We start from the raw sequence: 25,511 nt of genomic DNA, 5'->3' as shown, positions 1-25,511 counted from the left end.
CCTCAGCACATTTTTGGGAGGCACATTAGCTTCATTACCTGATTTGCATAATTCCTTTAGTGAATGGGTTGCTAAAACAATGCAGACAGCACGTGCAAATAAATGATGCTATCAGTAGAGCGCAATTTATTCAGAATCCCCTACAGAAACTATTTTTCAAATGCACACTGAGAATTTGACAATCACCGAGCAGTTTTGAATATTGATTCCAGAGATGTAAGTGGCCCATATTCATTGTCAATGCTCTAGGACCTCAAACTGTTATTTCCCTGTAGTCCAGTATGTTATTGAAAACAAACATCGAGAAAAATACCCTAGAGAAAGGACTGCAGAGGTCAAGGCTTCACATCATTGTCATCTATAAAAGATAGCTGCTCAATAATAGCCAACCGGATAAATAACACTGTGTCTGTGGGTTTCTCATTTCATCAAATTTTGTTACCTTTCTTTTTCTCAGAAATTTATTGATAAACACAGAGCCCGTTTTTGGGTTGCACTGTGCTGAATTGTCTTTCTCTGTAAACATGCACTGTTTGCAGTGCGTCTCCGCTTTTCATGAGGGCTGAATTTAAGAATCTGTGTCAAGTTTGACAACTTCTACATCAAATACTGAAGACTTGTTCTTTTCAATTTCTCTGCAGTGTGCCTTTAATTTTAAAAGCAACAAGTCAGTTTATCAATCAATCCATCAATCAATCAATCAATCAATCAATCAATCTATCTTATTCCAAAAAACTTTCTCAATGTGAAATTTTCAAGGACATTTTTAAGGAAAACTACGAGTTGTAATGCACACATGAACCAGCGACCTTCTTGCTGTGAGGCAATTGTGCTACCCACTGTGACACTGTGACAACTTTGTTTACCAATGACTTTAATATTAAATAGAAATATGAAATTATTAAATTACAATTATTAAATAAATGCACTTTTTGCTGATTTAACTAGGTAATTCTAAGTCATATCATTTAAAATTTTTTACTTTTCTATTTCAAAGACATATATTTATGAAGCCTGATATTCCTCATTGATTCTTCACAGATTGATATCCCTAATGTTAATCTTTAAAAAGGTCTTCAACCCCATTCTCGGGGACACAGTACTACAACACCTGTGCACGTCATCATATGTCATTGCGATCTTTTACTTCATATGAGATCGCCGATCACGACTGCTGTAGTTATTCCAGTTGTGCTATATTTTTTGGTATTTATCTTCAGGAAATCACTGAAGGCAACGATATCATGTTATCATTACGATAAAATGTGGCAATAAGCTTGTAACTGTAAAGTTACTTTGCAATTACACCGTGACCATATGTCAACACATGAAAACAACATTAACATTATAGCAGACACTGTAAAAAGGCCTTTCCCAGCCACTAGACTTTTCTGACAGGGTATTTGAGTGTCATCGAGTGTCAATGTTGTGGGACTGCTATACAGGAGTTATTATAATGGATGGATTATAGACCGCGGAATTTAGCTTTTTTTATTTTAGCGGTAAACAGTAAAACATGAACGCAGTTATCAATTAAAACGTGCTTGTTTGTTGTAAAAATTTGTAATAATGACAAAAATACTAGGTTGTCATTTCCTTACTTCAGTGTGCAGCCATGCTGTCATTGTAGATGGTGTATTCTGAAAAAAAATTGTGCCCCTTGGTTTTGAGTGTGGTCCTGAAAAATCTCCATTTCAAGGGGTAACTAGCCCTTCCCCTTAGCCCTACGCCTTCAAGCTAAAGAGAATTAGGAAACCTATACCCCTTCACTTCAATATACAAAACAAGGGGTAGGGGAAGGGCTAGGGCAGTGGTTCTCAAACTGTGGTACGTGTACCACTAGTGGTACGCGGGCTTCCTTCTTGTGGTACACGGAGGAATTAAATATGTTGTAAACATGCTACATATATTTAAAATTTATTAAAAATGATGTATATAATATGCCATATATGACATATAGCCTATATTTCTGAAGTAAGCTGCCACGTTTTATTTTATTTTATTTTTTTAACTGTGCAGAGTTATAGCTGCTTTACTGGGCCTACTATGCTACTGTATTTCAGTACTGCTCATTTTGGTGGTACTTGGAAAGACTTTTTTTTTTTTTTTTTCTCAGGTGATACTTGATGAAAAAAGTTTGAGAACTACTGGGCTAAGGGGTAGAATTAGGATCGGGCCTTCATGTTGTATTTCTTTTTACAGTATGTAAAGTCAGTAATCATATATTAAAATTGTATTTTAAAATACATTTTAATATACCAAGCTTGGGCTATCTGGAACTTCATTAGAATGTGACCTCTCTAATTTTATTGTAATTTTATTGTTCATTATTTCACCCAAGGTTTCATCACTATTTACTTTTATAAATTTAATTTTGAACTAATTGTGTTTAAGCAGACTAAATCTAAAGTAGCATAATGGTTGATCCTTATGAATGGTTTAGCCCTGGTACTGTATTTGACTGTACAGTATGTAAAGTTCCAAATGCTAAATATGCAAATATGCTCCATAGTTTAATCTTAAGTATGGTAAATAGTTTTTAGAAGAGATAGCTCTTGCTGCTCTGCCCTTTCCTTGCTCGACAAGGTTGCTGTAATTATGCATCACCAGGGATTGTTATTATTCATATTTGCTGCCATGAGAAATTGCTTCAGATCCACTTTTCGACCGAATGCAACGAGCGGCACAAATGAGTAAGTGCCTATCATCCCCACCATCCCAAACACTCCAGAGGATCTTCTGCTCGTCTTCTCACAAAAGAAGGTCAACAAAATAATGGCGTACTCCAAATGCCCCGTTTTATTCATTTGTATAGTGTGACATCTGACCGTTAAGTGTGCATGGAATGCGTCGAGTTAAAACAATAAGCGATTAGATTTACTGTGAACTCCTGCTCAATGGAGTGAAAACACAGCGAGCTGTAAACTGACCCACATTTATTGTGAGAAGCCCTTGATAGGGAACGATCCTTTAGGTGGACAAAAGCCTGCCGTCAGTGAGCAATACTAACTGCCTGAAGGCTTCTCGCTAAGACACAGCAGCATTATGCTAAGTCTGCTTGGGGGTGAGGAAATAAAAAAAAGGGAAGAGAAAGGAGACTGAGAGCAGATTACAATTCTGCTCTGCAGCTGCGCAGAATTAATGCACTCACGATTGGTTTCAGTGGAGTCAAAGAAGAAAGCCCTTCACCGGGGCTTTGCTCGTATTTCATGTTGTCTCCCTTTGTGGCTGACATCAGTGAAAATTAATGTATTCAGAGATGTCCTGAGTGCTTAGCAAGTGATTGATAAGATGATGCGGCCGAGGAGGTTTAAATGCTACTCGGGGAACAACTGTAATCCCAAGCGCGTAACTTTTATTCCCTTTCTTTTCTGCCCCTCTTTTAAGGGATTAAACGGACGTTATTTATTCCCGCTGCATTTCAGTTGCTTGCTTTGGCTGGTGATCATTCTAGCATTAGCGCTGCTGAAGTTGGTTGATTTCATTTGCAGTCTAAATGAGTACACATTCCCAATGTTTATGTTCAGATTTGTTTACAGCCTGGTGTTAATTGAATGCAACTGTAAAAGTTTTTTTTGTGGCGAGTAAATCAGCGGCAGCGGCTCGATCTTGGCTTGTTTTGATACCTGTGTGTTGGGGTTGTATCGATTGCTAGGTCAGCTTTTAGCGGTGGGAAGATAAATGACCGCGAGCATCGTGGCCCGCAGGTGTTTTAGTCGCTGACGTAAATGATGCAGATTTTCAGATGATCAATACTAAGCCTATGCTGTTTCTGCCCTGTGACCCTGTCGATAACAATTACATTTTCAAACATGACCCACACTGGCTGATGATAGATCATAGAAAATAATATAGAGAGCTTTAGAACGCACGACCTGCTATGTGTTTGTGAGTGAAAGCACAGTAAGTACACTCTCTGTGAGGATAGCAGCGTCGTGAAAAATGTGAGTTGTTTTTGATGGCTCTCTGGAAATCATTCTCATGCAGACTCTGAGTTTGGAGTGTGGACAGGTGTGAGCTTGACCTCTGCTCTCATGTTTAAAACACAAGAGCTCTTCTCTGCACATAAACACTTTAACAGCTTCTGTTAATCGCGTGCCAGATTCACACTTCAGCGTGTTCCTGGATCCTTCTGTAGATTTATTCTGGAGCTCATTTTGATTCGTTACTGCGTTATTTGTTTATTTATTCATTTAGAATCAATTAAACATCTTCACTAAAGTCTAGTTAGGAGACTATGTTGATTAAAAAAAGTATTAAAAATGGATGAAAAACTATTGTCAATTGAATATAAAGATTGTGTGCAAAGTGTGTTTGCAGAGCTGCACGAGATATATATATATATATATATATATATATATATATATATATATATATATATATATATATATATATATATATATATATATATATATGTATGTATGTATGTATATATATATATGTATGTATGTATGTATGTATGTATGTATGTATGTATATATATATATATATGTGACATAGCGATATATATTTTTTGCTGCGATTTATAAATTGCGATAAGAATATAATTTCACCAGATGATTTGAATAGCTCTCTTTGGAAAGATTTTGCAAGTGCATTGGTATAAAAATATAATAAATTATAAATGAATGCCACAGAGCAAAAACAGAATTAAATAAATAGTGTTTTATGGTTTTCTGGAGAGTGTAATAGTATTCAAGTACAGAAAATGAACAATTAAACATAAAATAACAGGTCATCATTGTATAAGTAAGTTTTTTTTTTTTAATTATATTTAATTTTTTTTTTCTTTTAATCTTTAAAAAATAATCTAATTTTGTGATGTGACTATTGCAGATGCATGCATTGAGATATCGATACTCCAACGATATATTGTTCAGATCTAGTGTGTTGCGTAGACAAGAAGTACTAAGATGTTGTATGATTTTAAAGCCTATTACATTCATTCATTCCTTCATTTTCTTTTTGGCTTAGTCCCTTTATTAATCAGTGGTCGCCACAGTGGAATGAATCGCCAACTTATCCAGCATATGTTTTACGCATAGGGTGCCCTTCCAGCTGCAACCCATCACTGGGAAACACCCATACACTCGTTTACACACATACACTTTGGAAAATTTAGCTTACCAAATTCACTATAGCGCATGTCTTTGGACTTGTGGGGGAACCGGAGCACCTGGAGAAAACCCACACAAGCACTGGGAGAACATGCAAACTCTACACAGAAATTCCAACTTACCCAGGCGAGTCTCAAACCAGCGACCTTCTTGCTGTGAGGCGATACACAGTGATAGCTGCCCACTGCGCTTTTCGTGGTGCCCCAGTCTTTTACAAAATAAATATAAAATAAAAACACTGGCATGGTCATGTTTGAACTGGAAATTATATTTGTTTGTTTGTTGTCTCTGATAGGATGTGCATACTTATTGATATACTGTATGTGTCTGTTGTTTTTTGTGGTTACCTATAATTGGCAGTTCATTCCACTGCTGTGAAAATTGATAATCTGAAGGAAAGTGAGTGATTAAGTGTATACCTATGACTATGATTACATTCCAGAGAACTTTGACTACAACCTAAATTCAGTAAAATGTATGAAATAAAAAAGAAGAAAACATCCATCCATCCATCCTACCGTATACCTGTCTACCCTGCTTAATACATACACACACACACACACACACATATATATATATATATATATATATATATATATATATATATATATATATATATATATATATATATATATATATAATGTGTATGTGTGTGTGATCAGTGTCTCTGCAGTCTATGAAGGTGCCCTGCTGAATAGGTAGACATCACAGCTTCAGGTCTCTACTTGGCATGTGTTTTAGAAAATGTTTAAAAGGGCTTATTTTCAGTTCTATTATAAAAAAAAAATTCCATAAAAGAAAATTTAATACTTGATTTTTGTTTCTTTAAAATTTAAACACTGGTCTCCTCTTGGCCAGTAAAGAGCTCTGCATTGAAAACTGAAAGTTACTAGCTGCTGTGTCCTTAAAGTGGTGTAAAGATTATAATGCATTATTTAAACATCAAGGAGGATGCAGTAAAGAAATATTACTTATTAAATTAAAACTTTTAAAAGTTAAATTTTATTATTTTATTTCAACACCTTTAAATTTAAAAGGGAAACATAAGACGATATTAAGAAAAAAAAGGCCCCTGGCCTATAAGGTGTTTTATGGAATATCTTAAACTGACCCGTAGCTATGTTTTTTCTTTCCCTTTTATTTATTTATTATAACAATAAAACTTGCGATTTTAGTTGGCTATCGATGGTTTTCGGAAGCGCACCCCTTGGTAAGTTGTTTGATTTGGAGGCTTTCGTTTGCACTGGCCTGACAATGGAAAAAAAGTTGTTCCTTGCGCCCCCTGGTGAATATTGCATATAGCACAAAAATGTTTTGTTTTTTATTTATTTATTTATTTTTTAACCTCTATTTTTCATTATAAAAGGTCATATTTTATTTTATCAACATCAGGTTGATAAGCATGCTAGGTAAAAAAAAAAAAAGTATTGTCTTGTAATAAGCATTTATCTAATTATTTCAATGACTCCTATATGATTCACTCAGCGTTCATTTGTTCCCAAACCCCTCCTTAGCGTGAAGCTAATCTGTGCTGATTAGTCCGATGACCCAGTCTGTTGTGATTAGACGACATGGACTAATCCATGGACGAAATGTCCATCACAGCTATGCAGTAGCAGAGAGTATGTAAGAGCCCAATGCAGGAATGCGATAAAGCAATGCAGTTAAACACCAGCATATTACTCTACTCTTAAACCTAACCCTAGTAATAACAATGACACACATTCAGTATTAATCCACACTGTGGTAAAAGTTGAGCTATTCTAATAATTAATCCCGCCACGCGTGTGAGGAACAGCTGATGGTGACCATAACAAAGACGAACAGCAGACGATCCCGAGTTCAGAAACACTACATATTTGGTGATGTACCATATTGATGTCAGCACATTTAAACAAGATTCGAACCCAACTTAATTAATTAATTCGACACTGAGTCCACTACTTCATTACAGAATCTATAGTTTTATAGACGATGCACTTTCAGAATTAAACCTCAGCTGGATTTTTTGATACACTTACAGGTGTGTTACACACTGCATGGAAAGTCATTTTCAATAAGCCATAATAGCGGCCTTTTATGAAAGGTGGTCTTTGCTGCTGCAGCACTACGCATGAAGAAACGTGCATTCTCAGTTGCCACATCTGTATACTGTGTGTGTGTGTGTGTGTGTGTGTGTGTGTGTGTGTGTGTGTGTGTGTGTGTGTGTGTGTGTGCTTGTTTGTGTGCTTGTTTGTGTGCTTGTTTGTGTGTTAAAATTGTACATAAACCTTGAAGAAAAAATGAATAAAATAATATAAAATAAGCAAATAGTTTAATGTTTAATAAAACAGTGAGGTTTTGAAGAACACAAACAGTATTATAAAATGTGCTTCAATAATTTGTCACATGCAAACATGTAAGAAAATAAAGAACTGGTTTTATGATTAGATCCATTCATAAATTCAATCACACAAAAAAGATTAAGTCAGGTAAAGTATTTGTGTACATTTACATTTATTGTCGGAAAGGTTGGATATGTCTTTATCTTAAGTTGATCACAAAACTCCCCACTCTTCCAACAGCCCCCAACACTCCACAGTTATGGACAGAGGTGTGTTTGAGGACAACATGCACAGATGCATATGCAAATGATCCAGGAATGCGGCGCTTATGAAATGTTAACTACACCCACATTGTCTTGGCGATGGATTTGATCCCGCCGGAGCGAGCGACTCATATCGGCTGCCTTTCTTTGTTCTTATCTGCAGTCAACCATGTCTGTCTTTTAGGGTATGAAACGGCAATATGTAAAACAGCTATCATGAGCGAGTGGGTGGAAAAGAGGGGACTAAATCTCTCATGATATGTAGCTTGCTCTTATCGTCAAATTATAGTATTGAAACTGAAGCTGTACATCTGACAAGAGTGTTGTTTTGTTTACGTCGGTGGAGCGAACGGATGCCAGAGTGGATTTTCCTCGCTATGCCCTTTGAGCATAACAAAGTAAAGGGCATGAGAGGAAGGACACGTTCGTTTCAGAGACAGAATAACAAGGCTAGATGAATGCGGCTGCGTCTTCATCTCTCCTCGGTAAATGCGTCTCTTTGTGGAGCCTATTCAGCTCGCTTCAGAAAACCAACGGCATCATAGCAACAGGCCTATGGATTGCAGATGAGAGGAGAGGGAACAATCGATGGCAGACACAGAGCTCGGTGCATAGACTAAGTTTGCTTTTCACAGGCAGCCTGTCAGCGGAGAGTGTGAGGTTAGCAGGGAGCTGTTGTGTAAAAAAGAAAAATAATAATAATAAAATAATCCATTCAGGTGTCTTTCTGTGAATGTCAAAGACGAGCTATTTTAACACATCAGCGTTTGTGCTCAGCCTTTGTTAGAAGTGACCCGTGTGCTGTTCTGCTGAATGTACGGCTCCAAATGAAAAGATGTGATATTGTTAATTTGCTGAGGCACAAAGACAACTCTTAAAGGGATAGTTCATCCCAAAATAATAATGACTATTCAAAAAATTATAACAATTTAGTCACCGTCATATCAATCCTGACTTGTACAGCTTCCATTCTTAACACAAAAGAAAAAAGAAGACATTTAAAAATGTCCATGAGTTAACATGACCTATTGTATGTATATAGCTATGTGACCCTGGATTCCAAGTGTCCTTTTTTGAAAATTTAAATTTACATATGGAAGCTGAATAGGTAAGCGTTCCATTAATGTTTGGTTTCTGTTATTGGATAAAATTGCATTTGCTTGGAATTATTAGGTTATATCTGTGTTCTAAAGGATTTTAATATACGTGAATATACAGCTTCACGTGAACACAGCTGCTGCACTCGTGCATCCAGGTTAATCATGAACAACTCAGTGCGCATAGTTGCACTATCGCGGTCTGATTATGTTTCAATCAAGGTTTATATGCATCAAATACATAACATCTGTGCCAAACATTTCAACTGACAAACATATTAACAATAATACAACTGTATAGCCGAATTAAATGTTTGCATTGGCATGTTTCAGCCCTAATGAGTATGATTATGTGAAACTCCATATAGATACATATTGCAATGATTTCAGGTACTTACTTAGCGATGCACGCACACATATGCACAATCCTTAAATGCTCTGCTGATTTGGACTCTATAATACCTGTTTTATAACTTTAAACTATCAACAACCACCACTGAGCTATTTTCTAGCGATCGTTCTTCCCGCTCCGTGGTGGATTTTGGCATAGTCCATTTCAAGTGAGATGGTGGGGGTGAGTAGAAGAAACCAAGTCGTGGGGGGAATATTTTCTACAGAAATAATTTATGATTTCTTATGTGGCTCGGTACCAATTGTTCCGGTGGTTGGGTATCACTGCTCTAAAACATTATTTTTAAACGTCTGGGTAAAAAAAACGAAAACTTTTTTTCTCTTTAAACAATATATTTTATGTTAGGAAATATTTGTAATATTTTGGAGCAGTAAACATGTCAGGCTAAATATTCAAATAAATTTTTTGCTGTTTTCATTAGTTAATAAAACACAGATTTCTTTACAATCCAATGGCATCTCTGGAGATCTTTTTTGCTAGAAGATACTGTTGTGTTTAAAAAAAAAAAAGTAAACAAATCTGACATAAACCAACGGTACAGCAGAAAATTTTGGTGATTTTAAAACTTATCCACACCGTGGTATACCTTGAAAACAGTTATCATCCCATCCCTAATACAGTATCTACTTTAATGTTTGTAGATAAATATTGTACTTTTTATATGTCATCAAAGGACATATTGCTCTAGTTTAGTACTGTGATGTCTATAGATATAAATAATTATACATTAAGTCTGTAAATCTTGAAAATGGACATGACAAAATCAAGAAAATGGCTTGACAAAAAAATAAAACCAGAGAGAAACAGGACACATTTTAATGTTTAAAAATAAATGCAACAAACTTGCATTTGCAGTTTTAATATTGAAAACGTCTTATTTTGACACATTGACACATTTACCTCCACAGGAAAGAAACAAAATAAAACTTTGAAAGAAAGAGCTGGTAACAGCGACTGTACCAATAGTAGAAATAACTGTAGAAATAATTTTATATTTTTTTTTAGACAAACTGTTCCATTAGGTAGGATTTGTTTTTATTTTGCAAGGCTGGTAAAAGCTAAAACAAGGACTTTTTATGCTGTGTCATGAGCTAAAGTGCATACTGATAGTTTATGTGATTAGTTCTTCTTTCCAAGAAAGAATTGTCTGTAATGCTTTGGGCTTAATGGGTCCCACTGTATTGTGTGTACAGAGGTGCCAGTTTTACCTCACAAAGCCAAAGATGCTTTCAGAAAGCCTTTTTGGGGAATTATGAGTCAAAATGGCCCCTCTAAAGGCACTACAAGCGCATAACAGTTCTCTTCAGCTGTTACCCAGCAACAGAGTGATAAGAGTCCACTGTCCATTTACAATGACTGAACGGAGCATATATAGTGAACAGAATATACTCTCTTATTGATAATTCATGTAACCCTTTGGCGTATATGCTGAAACCGTTGCTCCCAGAGGAGCCGCGCTGTTGTAAAGCACAACGGCTCAAACGAGAGCTCTTGACACAGCCCGGGGATTTGTTGTAAGCCATTGCATATTCACAGAATCAACTCAAGGTTTTTATCCATCCTCATACAAAGTCGGGGTAACAAAGGCAGACTGAGCCACCCTGCTTTGAAGCCTGTTTCATTTAGTGCCATTCTTCAGCCGCCGCACGTGTCGTCCATTTAAATGCACTGGTATTGTTCTCGGCAATGTCAGCCGCATTTTGATCAGGGTCACCATGCAAAATATTTTCTCATCTGAAAGCTGCCCAATAGGTGAAACAAACAAAACAGGGTGTAAAAAAATGAGGAGACGGCGGCTGTCGTGTTGTGCTACCTCACGCTAGGGCCTGTTTTGCATTTTAATTAGTTTCTCTTGCACTATGTGAGCTCATTTCTTACTACAATGCATTTCCAATAGACGTCGCACATGTCCTCTTCAAACTTTGAACACTTGTGCATGCTTATGGAGATTTGTTGTCTTTGTAGTGATTTCACTTTGCCAATGCAAAGAGCCTCATCTTTAGCAAAAGGGTGTGCTTTTTATTGAAATGTTAATATTTCACACTCATTTCTTTTCTTGACTCACTTGCTACAAAAAATTAATTCCTCCTGTTTGAATGTCTCCATTGAAATCCATTAAAACAGCAATATTCACAGTATGTTTGATAATATTTATTATCAACTTATATACTTATTTGTTTTATTTTGGCTAGAATAAAAGTTTTTTTTTTTTTTGTAATTTTATAACTATTTTAAGGTCAAGATTATTAGCCCCTTTAAGCTATATATATATATATATATATATATATTAGGGATGGGAAGATTAACCGATATGTATCGATACGTGGTTATGCGCGTTCACGATGCGAGTGCATCGGTTGAGCAGCAGAGGATGAATGAAATTTTGGAAGCAAATCGAGATGTATCGGTTTTTGCGAGATGCATCGATTTTTCCGAGATACAGCTTATATTTTTAGTATAGAATGTATTTTTTATTTATTAACAAGTGTTGTCAACCTGTTTTTGGCGCATAATTTAATCGACCTACATAAAGTAAGCCTTAGCAACGGATTTGCGGATGTGCACACACACTACAACTCAAGTGTATCAGGTGTGCGGATAAAGCTAGTGGAGCGCCCTCAGAAAGCGCGAGAAGCAAAACAAACATTTTATTCCCCACTGAGTTTTAAATCTAAAGTATGGCAAGCAACATTATGGATTTAAGGATGGACGACTTGACAGGACAGATGCAATTTGCAAAATGTGCCGCGCATCTGTAAAATACGCGGGCAGTACGAGTAATCTGAAAGCGGCGCCACGGTGTTGTTGTGAAAGCATCTTCCAGTGTTTCTGCATCGACGGCTTTCGCACTGCTTCAACCAGCTCCAAAAGTGGTGAGAAAAGCATTGCAAGTTTTTTTTTTTTCCATGCGCAACAGTTCTGCTCGCTCTACGCCAATAACGAATGCTATTGCATTGTTCATCTGCAAAGATATTCAGCCTAGTGTCACGGAGAACGAAGGTTTTAAACACCTCCTCCTGTTAATTTTTATTTAATTATAATAATAATAATATTAATAATAATAATGATAAAAATAATTGGGTGTCACGGTGGCACAGTGGGTAGTTTGACCACCTCACAGCAAGAAGATTGCTGGTTTGTTATATTTTTATTAGCCTGTTGTTTACAGTGACAGTGATGTTTCAAAGCAGCATAACACTGCTAGTTCACCACCTTAAGTTTTGAATAATCAGTGGCAAAATATCTTTGTAAAACTTGTTTTCATAGTTGAAAAGTTAAATCACAATTCTTGTTGTGCAATGCTAATTTTATTTATGTTGAAAGAGTGAAATATACATATTTTTTAATATATATTGCACTTATACATTCTGTTTATCTTGAAAATACTTAAATAATATGTGCTATATGTTCTAAAATGGCCCTCTACTGTAAACTGACACTCTGGCTCTGAGAGAAAAGCCAGTTTGTAAAAAAAGTCTTGGTTTTACTTGGTTTATAAATAATCAAACTCATTCAATGGCACAGCATCCTCTTTCACATCATCTCATAAACTTGATCTAATTAGTTAGTGCTGAAATATCGCATCGTATCGTGATATGGGTGTGAATCGTATCGTGTTGCATCGCAATATGTCACAAATGTATCGCTAATATATCGGATCGTATTCTTTGTATCGAGATGCGTATCGGATCGGCATTATAGCTTAGATGCCCAACCCTAATATATATATATATATATATATATATATATCTATCTATCTATCTATCTATCTATCTATCTATCTATCTATCTATCTATCTATCTATCTATCTCTATATATATATATATATATATATATATATATATATATATATATATATATATATATATGTGTGTGTGTTTTTTTTTTCGATAGTCTACAGAACAAACCGTCATTATAGAACAACTAATTACCCTAACCTGCCTTAACTTAATTCACCTAGTAAAGTCTTTATATGTCACTTTAAGCTGTATAGAAGTGTCTTGAAAAATATCTAGTTAAATATTATTTACTGTCATCATGGCAAAGATAAAATAAATCAGTTATTAATGAGTTATTAAAACTATTATGTTAAGAAATGTGTTGAAAAAATCTCTCTGTTAAACAGAAGTTGGAGAAAAAAAAATAAACAGGCTAATAATTTAGGGGGCTAATAATTCTTACTGCAACTGTATATGAGTACAGCACTCACAAATCTATCTTTTAAATTCATGTTTAAATATTGCAATAAAACTGCAATATTCCACATTATTATTATTATTATTATTATTATTATTATTATTATTATGTATTTCCAATTACTTTGGCACATTTTAAATGCCCTTTCTGCCACATCCCAGCCCAGAGAGTGCACTAGCTTGTGCAACCCCTAGTGCTATGAAACACCCATACACCCCTCCATTCACACTCACTCTATGGGCAATTTACTTTGTCCAATTCATGCAATTGGACAATGCAAGCATGCATACTTCACACAGATAAGCATAATGGCTCACCCAGGACTCCAGTGACCTTCTTTTTGTGAGGGAATACTAAACCACCATGTCTCCTAATTTCGTTTTTTTTTTTTTTTTGTTTTGTTTTTTTTCTTTATACGACAGTGTTTTTTTTTTTGTAAACATGCTGGAATTTGAAGAGTTAAAATCCTTAAAATGACACGTTTGATAGTTATCTTCAGGCCTGATTTAAAAGAAAAATGCATAAAAAACTAATAAAATATGGTACACTTAGACATATTGCCCTTTATTGTCCTATGTGTAATACAGTGCTCGGCATAATTGAGTACACCCCATTTTTGTCAATTTCTCAGTAAATATAGGCAATGCATTTTGGTTCATTTAAACAAAACAGATGTACAAAAGATCTAAAACATTTATCAAACAGGTATATTTATTAAAATAATATTTTTGTCACCAAACATTTTTAGAAAATGAAGGATAATACAATTCAATTCAAGCAAAATATTGCAAAAAAAATTACAGCCTTCAAAATTTCAACAATTTATTTTTTCCTTTTATTTATTTGCGTCTCTTGATTTTTTTTTTTCCTCTTTAAATTTGTATTTAATATTTTTCTAAAACATAAAGTTGGCTTTACTAATTTTTGGACCGTTATTTTGTTAGATAAGGTCCAGATTTGACTTCAGTACTGACTAATCTAATGTATATGCACAAATATAATATTGTATAGCTTTATAGTAAAAATATGAAGTTGAAAGATAGATTTGTGAGGGGTTGTGATTGGTTATGTGCGTGTGTGCATGTGTGTGTCATCTTATCTTGAATCTCGTCTGAACTTTTTTTACTCTTCACAATCTTACTACTATGGAATCCATTAGTCAAATGATCAGTAGAGCCACAAATGATGTCTCTGTGTGCCCCATTCCAGTGTTTCAGACCAGTGGGCGCCTAACTGTACCCAGAACTCTCCACAAGAGAGAAATTTCTCCCACTGAGTGTTGAGGTTGTGCCAGCATAATTAGTCCCCCATGTACCTTCCTCCAGCCCGAGTGAGACGTGCAAGAGACTTTCTTTGTTGCTTATAGTGGCTGAGCATTAGCCTCGGAATAGAATGCAACAAAGGCTTTTTTATTTATTTATTTTCATCAAGTGTCTTAGAAGAGATGAAGCTTGCTTGTTGGATTTAGGAGAAATCATTCCAAGTTCCTGAAACTAAAAGATGGAGCTGGTGAGTAAAGCAATTACATCCTCCTGGATGTTTCCCCATGAACTTGGCAAATCTCCAGTCCAGTTAGTCTTGCTCTGTCCTATAAAAATTAATGATTTTCATGCTGTGCATGTTCTTCATTTGTTTATCCTCAGTTTGTGCAACAGAAAAGCAGTTATGCAAAATTCTATTTTGATTACACTTTATTTAAATACATTTACATTTAGAAGATGGAAGTCCATTGTCTGTAATAGGAAAGAAAACCCTGTTTTAATTTTTACTAACATGGTTGACTTCAATATAAGCAGTTCTGTTCATTTTTATTAATTCAATACATTTTTTTAATTGAATGCATATCTAAAAATTTTGGACTTTGAATTTTGTCAAATATTGTTCCGTAACACTTTATGGTGATCGTCCCCTTTAGGCATTTTGTTGACCACAAATAATGTAACTTTCCCACTGCAATTCACCTAGAACTAATTAGAGTATTTTTAGACTGTCTGCGTTATATCTGCCAGCAAAAGATTTACCCAAATTTGGTCTGAAAAAATAGCATTTTTTTGAGTGTGTTAAATTATTCTACTAACCCTATACTCTAACTACAGTAGTCAACATTGAAGTGGATAAAAAAAAACAAAGTCAAATCTGTCCTAAAACAAAAATGAGTGTTGTTCAATAGTTTTAGAATGACTTTGATGAAAGTTGATGAACCATTTCAGATTATGACTACTGTACAGTTTATAACACCCCGCATGAAATATATTGTAGCAGTTTATAGTAAATACTATAGTGTTTTTAACTATAATATAGTAAAGTACTTCATTAATCTGTTGAAGTAAGTCTGTATTTTCTATGGTTAAAGAACAACAATAGTAAAATAAACTAATTGTACTATACTGTACTATGTTTTTATAAATATATAATGCTACAATACATCGCCGTTTACTCGCCGTAGTAAAAACTAAAACATTCTACTGAATTGATTACAGTTTAACAGTTCACCATAGTTAATTTTACAGTGTGGTGTAATGTTAAGTGTTTTAAATAATAAAAATATACAGTTGAAGTCAGAATTGTTAGCCAACAATTAGCCCCCCCCCCCCCCCCCCCTGATTTTAATTCTTCTGTTTTTTTTTTTTTAGATATTTCCCAAATGATGTTTAACAGAGCAAAGCAATGTTCACAGTATATCTGCTAATTTTTTTTCTTCTGGAGAAAGTCTTATTTGTTTTATTTTGTCTAAAAATAAATGTTTTTTAAAAAGCCATTTTAGGGTCAAAATTATTAGCCCCTTAAGCTATTTTTTTTTCTCCATAGTCTACAGAACAAACCATCACTCTACAATAACTTGCTTAATTACCCTAACCTGCCTAGTTAACCTAATTAACCTAGTTGAGCCAAAAGATGAGCAAATACAATTAGTTAATAAAACTGTAATGTTTAAAATGTGTTGAAAAAATATTTTCTCCATTAAACAGTAATTGGGGAACAAAATAAACTGGGGTGCTAATAATTCAGGGGACTAATAATTCTGACTTCAACTATATATAGTTACAGTATAAAACACTTTACTCTAGCATGGTTCAAAAACACTATAGTATTTACTATAAACTAGTGTATTAGTATTGTTTTTTTTTTTCCAAGTGGGACTCAATACTCTAATCAGAGTTATTTGATATGTAGATGCTAGGATAAATTGTTGTTGTTCTTCTTCTTTCTCTTCTTCTTCTTATTTATTTTATTATTATTATTATTATGTATTTGTCAAACATATTGCCTAACGGGGACCAACATTAAGTACATCAAATGTTTTCAAGCGAAACACAAAACTATTACCCATAAGTGATAATACAACAGTTCATGTCGTCATCATCATCATCATCATCATCATCATGAACATCATCTATCGTCAGCTCTGCTATCATCACCGTTATTTTGACATACCTTGTTAAGGTTAAATGTGAAAAGGCTATTGATACTGGAGCCTGTGAGAGATACTCTTCTTTTGAAAAAAGGGATAAGATGTGACCCTCGGCATGTCTGGATGAGAATGGATTTGAGTATATGATATTAGATGGCAGCTCTCAGGTGCTTAGATAAAGTCTGTCAGCCTTGATGAATGGGAGCGTAGATTCCTCTTGGAAAAGCCTGAAACTCTAAACCAGATTACCAACAGTCTGTTTCAGGTCTGTTTTCCCAGCTGCTTCCATAACCAGCACGGAAATTTGGTGGTTTCGCACCATTGTATTGATGACGAACATCCACACTGTGTTTTCCGGTATCTGTCTTTACAAACACATTTGTACAATACTGGCAGTGCCATGAGCATCTGCTTTGATCATCTATGATGCTCTGAAATAACTCTAAAATGCATCATCATGACAAAATAAATATATATTCTGAGCAGTTCATTGTTTTGGTGCTAAGAACAAGTTTACTACTCAAAGAAAAGAACTCATACACTGTTCAGTCTCAAGACAATATGCAAACCAAACTAGAGTTTTGAAAGCTACTCTTTTGGGCAAATACATAATTCAAAGACGGACGCTTTGGTGGGAAGAGCACTGAAAAATCATACTTGAATAAAAGTTTTGGGAAAAAATGCCAAAAAAAAAAAAATAATGTTCCAAGTAGAATAAATGTATCTGCTCTAAATACTACTCAGTAAACAAGTGTAGTGAGTAGTGAGCATTAAGCTGTGTAAATTATGTCATCAATAAGCAAATAAAAGTGTAGCTTACACCGGTACCATTTTCTTTTAAATGTATTTCTAAGTGTTAAAAGTTAAATTAGTTGCCATTACATTTAAAATGGGAGTACTTTACTGTGAGAACAGACTACATTAATATATGCTCCCATATTATAATCAGACGGGAAGCAGGTTGATGTGTTTACATGCGGAGTGTAATCTGTGTAACCTAAGGGGTAAAAATCTAGCTGTATTTCTGTAATGTTTACATCATGCATTTTGAACGCTGACTAACAAGCTATGTATGTCCAGTAAACAAGCTTGTGCAGCACTGGTAGAACACATGCAACCTGGGTCTTTGAAAACAGTCTAAAACAGTCTTATGTTGTACATGTTCTTGGACACTTTTAATGCTTCACACTTTACTTTAAAAATGTCTTGATGTTGGTCTGTCTGATGTGATTTTTAAATGCACAAATTGATTGGATAGGAAGTACATGATTGATTATTCTACTTATTCGCCGTAGATGAACACACAGTTGAAGTCAGAATTATTAGCCTCCCTTTGAATTTTCATTTAAAATAATTCCCATTATGTTAATCAGTGCAAGGACATGTCGACAGTATGTCTGATAATTTATTTATTTATTTTTTTTCTGTTGAAAGTCTTATTAATTTTACTTCGGCTAGTATAAAAGCAGTTTTTAATTTTTTGCTAAACATTTTAAGGCCAAATAGAATAGCCTCCTTAAGCTATATAGTTTTTTGATAGTCTGCAGAACAAACCATTGATATACAATGATTTGCCAAATTAACCTATCCTGCTTAGTTAACCTACAGTAATTAACCTTGTTAAGCCTTTAAATGTCACTTTAAGCTGAATACTAGCATCTTGAAAAATATGTAGTAAAGTAGTATTTACTGTCATCATGGCAAAGATAAAATAAATCAGTTAAAACTTAAATGAGTTAAAACTTATGTTTAGAAATTTGCTGAAAAAAATGTCTGTCAAAAATTAAGCAAAAAATAAACAGGGGGCTAATAATTCAGGGTGGGTAAAAATTCTGACTTCAACTGTATATTATTTAGTGACTGCAGGTTGACGGGAAACGATGCAGTAGTATTGATACAGCACTAAAGATGTACTCAAGTATAATTACACATTTTTAAAAAGCTACTCATTTACAGTGAGCTGAGTGTGTTTAACTTGTTACTGTACACCATTGGACAGAGGCCAACCAATGGCAACAGACAGTACATCAATTTAGACAGATTAGAGCGTTACCCCTGTCTGATTGTGATATTGTTGGAAATTCTTTTCACTGTTTATTTATATTAATTTTTTTTTTCTTGCCATTGATGAAGCCCAAAAAAATCTGAAATTATGACATACTAAGATAAGATAATGACATTTAAAGTAATAATTGCGACTCTTTTTTTCTAGTACAAACAAACAAACATGATGGAAATAGGTTTCCATAAGTCTTAGAGGGTCTGACAAGTGAAATACTGTAATCTGATGATCTGTTGGTCAGCATCTGTCGTCACAGTGTGAATCGTCCTATATAGGCTTACACTTTACACATCTAAAATCGCTTATATTCGCAAACAGAAAAGGACTGACGTGTTTATGGGAAGCGGTGAATTCAGGTTGCTTCAACCATCTGGAAAATAAAGTTAGTTCGATAGTGACTCACATATCTGTAAAAACCAGATGGACAGACACAATGGATGTCCGTATGGCCTCCAAAACACATTCAGCTCGTTCCAAACAGCACACCTTCAATTCCCTTCTGCTGTGTTTCCAGTCTGTCTTGCCTTTTTTTGTCTGTGTGTTTCACTTCTTTATATCTGTAACTACTCTGTTGTACGCTCCAATATTTAGTAACAATCTTGCCAAGCCATAATCATTAGAATTGTATGTGATCTTCAGTCATTTGAAGATTTAAATGGCCCATGCATTTAAAGTGCCTGATGAAAATGAGGGAAATAAACTATTCTCCTCCTTTAAGTTGGTTACCCACATATCAGGAAAAAAAAGAGATTAGTATCTTGACAGGTGAGGATGGATTTGCTATCCAACATCAAAAAATAGATTAAGCATACTTCCCGCTCAAATTACATTCACATATTTCAAATATGTATGAGGAACATTATGCCCGCAAGATTATTTTTCACACTGACCTCATTGCCTTTGCTCAGACCCAATCTCATTTGGACTGAAAAGTGAAAATGAGTTGTTGGATGAATCAGGCTCATTGTAGAACACACAATGGGGGATTTTGGGCAAAATCAAAATGACAGATCAATCCACAAAGCATCCTTTTTTGAATAATGGTTGAGGGCACGGTAAAGTCTTTACTGGTAAATTACCGTCAAGAGATCAAAAGCTTTTCCAGATACTTTTAAATTAGCAGTGACAAGCTTCTGGTATGTTGTAGCATTATCAGTAAATTATTATTACAGTGCAATATGTGAATAAATAATGGGATTACATTATTATGTTAGCATTATGCATGGTGAGAACATACTGATGTAAAAAAAAAAAGTCTGCTTTAATCTCCAATACGTTTTATAGTTTCACTGTGCAATCATGAACTAGATGCTACACCATAAAAATATATATTTGTTATTTAACAGGTTTGTGGTTAAATGGTGTTTTCTGTTTATTTACAGTTGTGAAATGCATTATAGGATTTATATTTCTGCTCCAGAGACTTTCAGTGTTGAAAATTCAACACTGTAGAAAGTGGCTTTTTTTTTTTTTTTTGCCATTTTAGCAGGAACTTGAGACAAGATATTGTTTAAGAAATATTATAGAGAGAATTAAGTCTGTAAAATAACAGAACAAGTATTGGCAGTTTGTTACCAGGTTTTTGTACTGTAATTTACAACACCAACACAGACTATACATCAGTTCAATCTATTAAAAATGGCAACAAGAGTAACTTTTTCCATCTTTTCAATATCAAAAGCTTTCGGAGGAGTGATCAAGATGCCATAATCCAAAAGCTTAAATAAGTAATACAGAAAATAGTTTATTTACAAATGTTTTTTTTTTACAATATAGTGACACAATGTAGTGTTTTTCCCCCTTCAGTAGTGCTGTGACTTTTCACTTTGTACTACTGTGCATACTATAGTAACCGCAGTGCTATAAGTAGTGTACTATATACTTGTGGACCACTTGTGAATTCCTTTAGTATGTGGCTGTCAACAACAGCACTCTGTGCTCTTTTTTTATTTTATAAACATTCCAAATGTTTCTGTTAATTTTTTTTAATTCATTCCTATTGAGAGCAAATAAAAACACACAATAAGACGTAATGAAAGTTAAATTCCATTATGGAAGAGCTCATCTGTTACACAAAAACGTGGGTGGACAGACAACCATTATAGTGCATTTTTACCAGATTTAGTAAATCTTAAACTTGGCAAACCGTGATACAAATTAGAGTGATTAGTTTCTGTTATTTCCCATATTTATATCAATGAACACTATATACAATCTTGTTTAAGAATACAAAAAAAGAAAGTGACTTACAAGTTATAATTTTCGACATCAAAAACTGTGAGCAAACTCAAGGTCTCAGAATGCAATTAAAAAGTGTAAATGAATACAACATGTTAATCATGAAATAGGGTATTAGTACTTACCAATAAAGCTGTAAAATAACAGAAATGAAGTACTGGCAGCTTATTACCAAGCTTTTGTACCATATTTAACATGACTAACTCAGACAATATATAGTTTCAAACTACCATAAAAAAAATACTTAAAGGGCCATGAAAACCTGCTTTTTCAGTTCAAGTCAGAATTTTGATTTATTTTTAATTTCAATTAGAGCTCTATATGTAATACGATAGATTACATGTAATTTCATATAATATATAGGCTACACATTACTACAGCACGGATATACAGTTGAAGTCGGAATTATTAGCCCCCCCCCCCATTTATTTATTTTTCTATTTAACAGGGAGAACATTTTTTCAACACATTTCTAAACATAATAGTTTAATAACTCATTTTTAATAACTGATTTATTTTTTTCTTGGCCATGATGACAGTAAATCATATTTTTCTAGATATTTTTCAAGACTCTTCTATATAGCTTAAAGTGACATTTAAAGGCTTAACTAGGTTAATTAGGTTAACTAGGCAGGTTAGGGTAATTAGGCAAATTATTGTATAACAATGGTTTGTTCTGTAGACTATTGAAAAAATATATGGCTTAAAGGGCCATGACACCCCCCACTTTCGGTTAAAGTCTACTTCAGAATTTTTTCAAAAGATGCATGATTAATGGGCGTGGAGCTCCGCGAGCATCGGGCAGGAGTGGGCGTGGCCAGCAGGGGAGAACGTGAGCGAACGAAGCTAGCTCACAAAATGAGACAAACCGTGAGGAGACGCATGAGTTTATAGTTTACAAAGTTAAAATGCAAAGAAATAAACAGTGATTTAATGCCCTGCTACATTTGTTATTCGTAATTTCATATACACATAACCACAATTTATATAATTATAAAGATAAGTGTGTTCATGTAAACCGTATAAATGGGGACTTCTCCCTCTATCCCCGTATCCAGCAGACTCAGTGCAGCAGGTCTCCTAACCTGTCTATTTTAACCGTTAGCCCTGCTGGTAATCTGGATGATTTAGGCAAACACAGCAGCACATTGATGTGTCTGAATGTGAATGAACTCCTGATAAAAGACAGCGTCCGCCATTCTCTAATTCTCGTACTGCTCTCCCGACAAAAATGCTAGCAGCACACACACACAGCTTTGCTGTATGATCGGCCCTGACAAGATCGCGGGGGAAAACATGCAACAAACCGCGTGGATCATGGAAACAAACGCATATGAGCCTTCATGAACGGCTAAATACTGTGTGCCCGTGCCGTGGGTCCGTGACGTGTCTCACAGCTCGGGCTTGACTCTGGCAGGTCTGGCAGGTCTCATGAATAATTAAGCAGCCGGCTCTTCTCATAGGATAAGAAAACTCCGCTATGAATAATAATGAGAAACCGACGCGTCATCATTGCACTTGCAGTACTGCGCTACATCGCCGATTTTGATCCCGCCCCAAAAATCATTTTAAAACCGGAAGCTGAAATTAGCTGACAAAAGCTCAAAATTATCCAGTTTTCCCCACAATTAAAGCTGACAGGTGCTAACATTGTCTTAACTGATGCTCAACACACGCAAATCTGTTAATATAAAAAAAAGTTATCCAGGGTGTCCTGAACCTTTAAAAGACAAAGTTTGCCATTCTCCAATTCATAACCTTGGAATTATAAGGTTATCTGCATTCTGAATGATTTTGAGATATTGAACTTTAAAGTTTTTGCATTCCATATAGCAAACAGTATGTGTGTAACATTTATTTTTTTAAAATAAAATGTCCTAAAATGTAAACAACTTATAAAAAAACCATCCAATAATGTAAATAGGTTGTCATTTAATAGGAATATGTCAGTAAATCAATTTTGACAAAAATGTCAGATAGAACCTTATTATTTTAAGGTGAAACAAATAAACACATGCTACTCTTCATGAACAGCTAAATACCGCATGCCGTGGTCTCACAGCTTAGCAGGTCTGTCATCGGAAAGCATGTGCTCTCATGAATTAGAAGAAGCATGAAGGATAAGAACTCAACTAATAATAACAAAATAACAACCAACTAATAATAATGAGAAACTAACACGTCATACGTGGACAGATCGATATGTCGCCGGTTTTGATCCCGCCCCAAAAATTATTTGAAACCTGGAAGATGAAATTAGCAAACAAAAGCTCAAAATGATCCAGTTTTCTCCACAATTAAAGCTGACATATGCTAACCTTGTCTTAAATGATGCTCAACACACACAAATCTGTTAAAATCTCAAAAAAGTACTCTTGAACCTTTAAGTTGACAAACTACTGATTTTCTTTTTCTTTCTTTTTTTATTTTAGTTGTTGTTTATCAAGCCGAAATCATTACATTATTTCTGTACTCTGACCTACACATATACACATCCTCAACCTGCAGGTAAAGTCTGATCTGCTGGTTGGAGGTCAGTCTATGTGCTTAATATATTTGAAAAAACGTGGCCTCATGTAAAGATGGATGGAGCCCCCCGAGACCCGGAAGCCTCTTCTCTGGATGCTCCTGACAGCACAGTCGTCTCCTGTAACCTTGCTCTCTCATCTGCACTCAAGCGAACCTCCATGGCAGAAGAGTTTTAATGACCCATGCCACTTCAGAGGCCGCTATAGGGTTCAGATCAAAAGGCCAGGGTTTACCTGTTTCTCCCCCTCTCTCCTTTGTTGTGGGATGAAAATTTCGACAGATATCAGAAGCAGATCAAAGCATCTTCGTCTGCTCATTTACTTTGGTTGAATTTGGAGTGTATGAGAGAGAACAGCATTATAAATGGTGCTCAAAGGCAACTGCTGGGAAGTGAAATCCCCGAGCACCTGAAACAAAATCAGACCTGTATGCAATGCCAGATTGTTTTTGAATCATGATCAGCATTTTTTTTTTTTTTTTTCATCTTTGAGCCTTATTAAATACCTGTGGCACTAACTTCAGTTTTAAATAGAAGAGTCAAGCTCTGAGTTTGTACAATAAGGTTGAAATGTTTGAGTCGAGGCTTTTATTATTATTTAATTAACACGGGTGCTAACAAGACTTTATTTGTTTATTGTAAAATACATTCATTCATTTTCTTTTCAGCTTTTTAGTCCCTTTATTAATCTGAGGTTCCCACATCGGAATGAACCGCCGACTTATTCAGTATATGTTTTATGCAGCAGATGCCCTTTCAGCTGCAACCCATCTCTTGAAAACATCCATACACACTCATTCACACTCATACACTACGGACAAATTAGCTTACCCAAATCTCCTGTACCGCATGTCTTTACACTGTGGGGGGAACCAGAGCACCCGTAGGAAACCCACGTGATTGCAGGGAGAACATGCAAACATGTATATATATACACACATACATATGCATATACACTGGTCTCACGGTTCGGTTTGGTTTAGTTCGATATCACAGTGCAATAACGGTACTTTTCTTAAACAATTTGATATTTTACTTAGCAACACAATAATTATTTTATTAAAATGTACAATTATATTATTATTTATAGATTATTTGTAATACAATTGTGTCATTTAAGCTGTCAGATATATGTACTGTATCTTTAACTGCTCAAAGAAAACACTTTCTTAATGTATTAAACAAAACTAAAGTACATACACGAGCACATGCATGAGCATTTATAGCAAATAAACAAATGTAAATATTATCTCGCTTGATTTTTGAGCTTTGTTGAGCAAGTTCTTAAATGCCTATAATTGACCACGCGCTCAACAGAAAAATGACTGTGATTGGTTCTAACGATTAACTCTGTTCTGGCACTGTTCAGCAAACAGTGACACGGACACTGATGTTAAACGGCCACAGCAATCACAGCTAAACCATTATAGATGGTAACATAATGGAGAAAACTCGCTCTGCAGATGCGCTCGTGTCAGAATCCACAAGTAACGTTATTGTTGTAACAGCCAAGAGAGGAGATCAAAACATTAATTCACGAAAACGTCAGCGGGTCAAAGGGGCCGCAGAGAGTGAGAGTTAGTTTACCACATTCATTTTTTTCCTAGCTGGATTCTGATGTGGGGCGAGGCAGTGGCGCAGTAGGTAGTGCTGTCGCCTCACAGCAAGAAGGTTGCTGGTTCGAACCTCGGCTCAGTTGGCGTTTCTGTGTGGAGTTTGCATGTTCTCCCTGCCTTCGTGTGGGTTTCCTCCGGGTCCTCTGGTTTCCCCCACAGTCCAAAGACATGCGGTACAGGTGAATTGGGTAGGTTAAATTGTCCGTAGTGTATGAGTGTGTGCGAATGTTTGTGTGAATGTTTCC

At 35.2% G+C, this 25,511-nt stretch overlaps 1 long non-coding RNA gene across 9 annotated transcripts in view; it reads left to right on the top strand.

Annotated features, from left to right (window-relative positions):
* LOC108190697 (uncharacterized) overlaps positions 1 to 25,511 on the top strand; it is a 135,382-nt gene that overhangs the window by 21,752 nt on the left and 88,119 nt on the right. Inside the window, exon 3 of one of the 9 annotated variants that reach the window (XR_012382573.1) lies at positions 21,343 to 22,850. The exons of the other annotated variants lie outside the window; for them this stretch is intronic. This is a non-coding gene — a long non-coding RNA (uncharacterized lncRNA). Of the gene's footprint in view, positions 1 to 21,342; positions 22,851 to 25,511 lie in introns of those variants that run through there. 9 annotated transcript variants of the gene reach the window in all.

The sequence above is a fragment of the Danio rerio genome, chromosome 7 (genome assembly GCF_049306965.1).
Source record: "Danio rerio strain Tuebingen ecotype United States chromosome 7, GRCz12tu, whole genome shotgun sequence".
Taxonomy (NCBI): Eukaryota; Metazoa; Chordata; class Actinopteri; order Cypriniformes; family Danionidae; genus Danio; species Danio rerio.
Note: the sequence above shows the minus strand (reverse complement) of the source record. Positions and strands in the feature narration are given on the sequence as shown.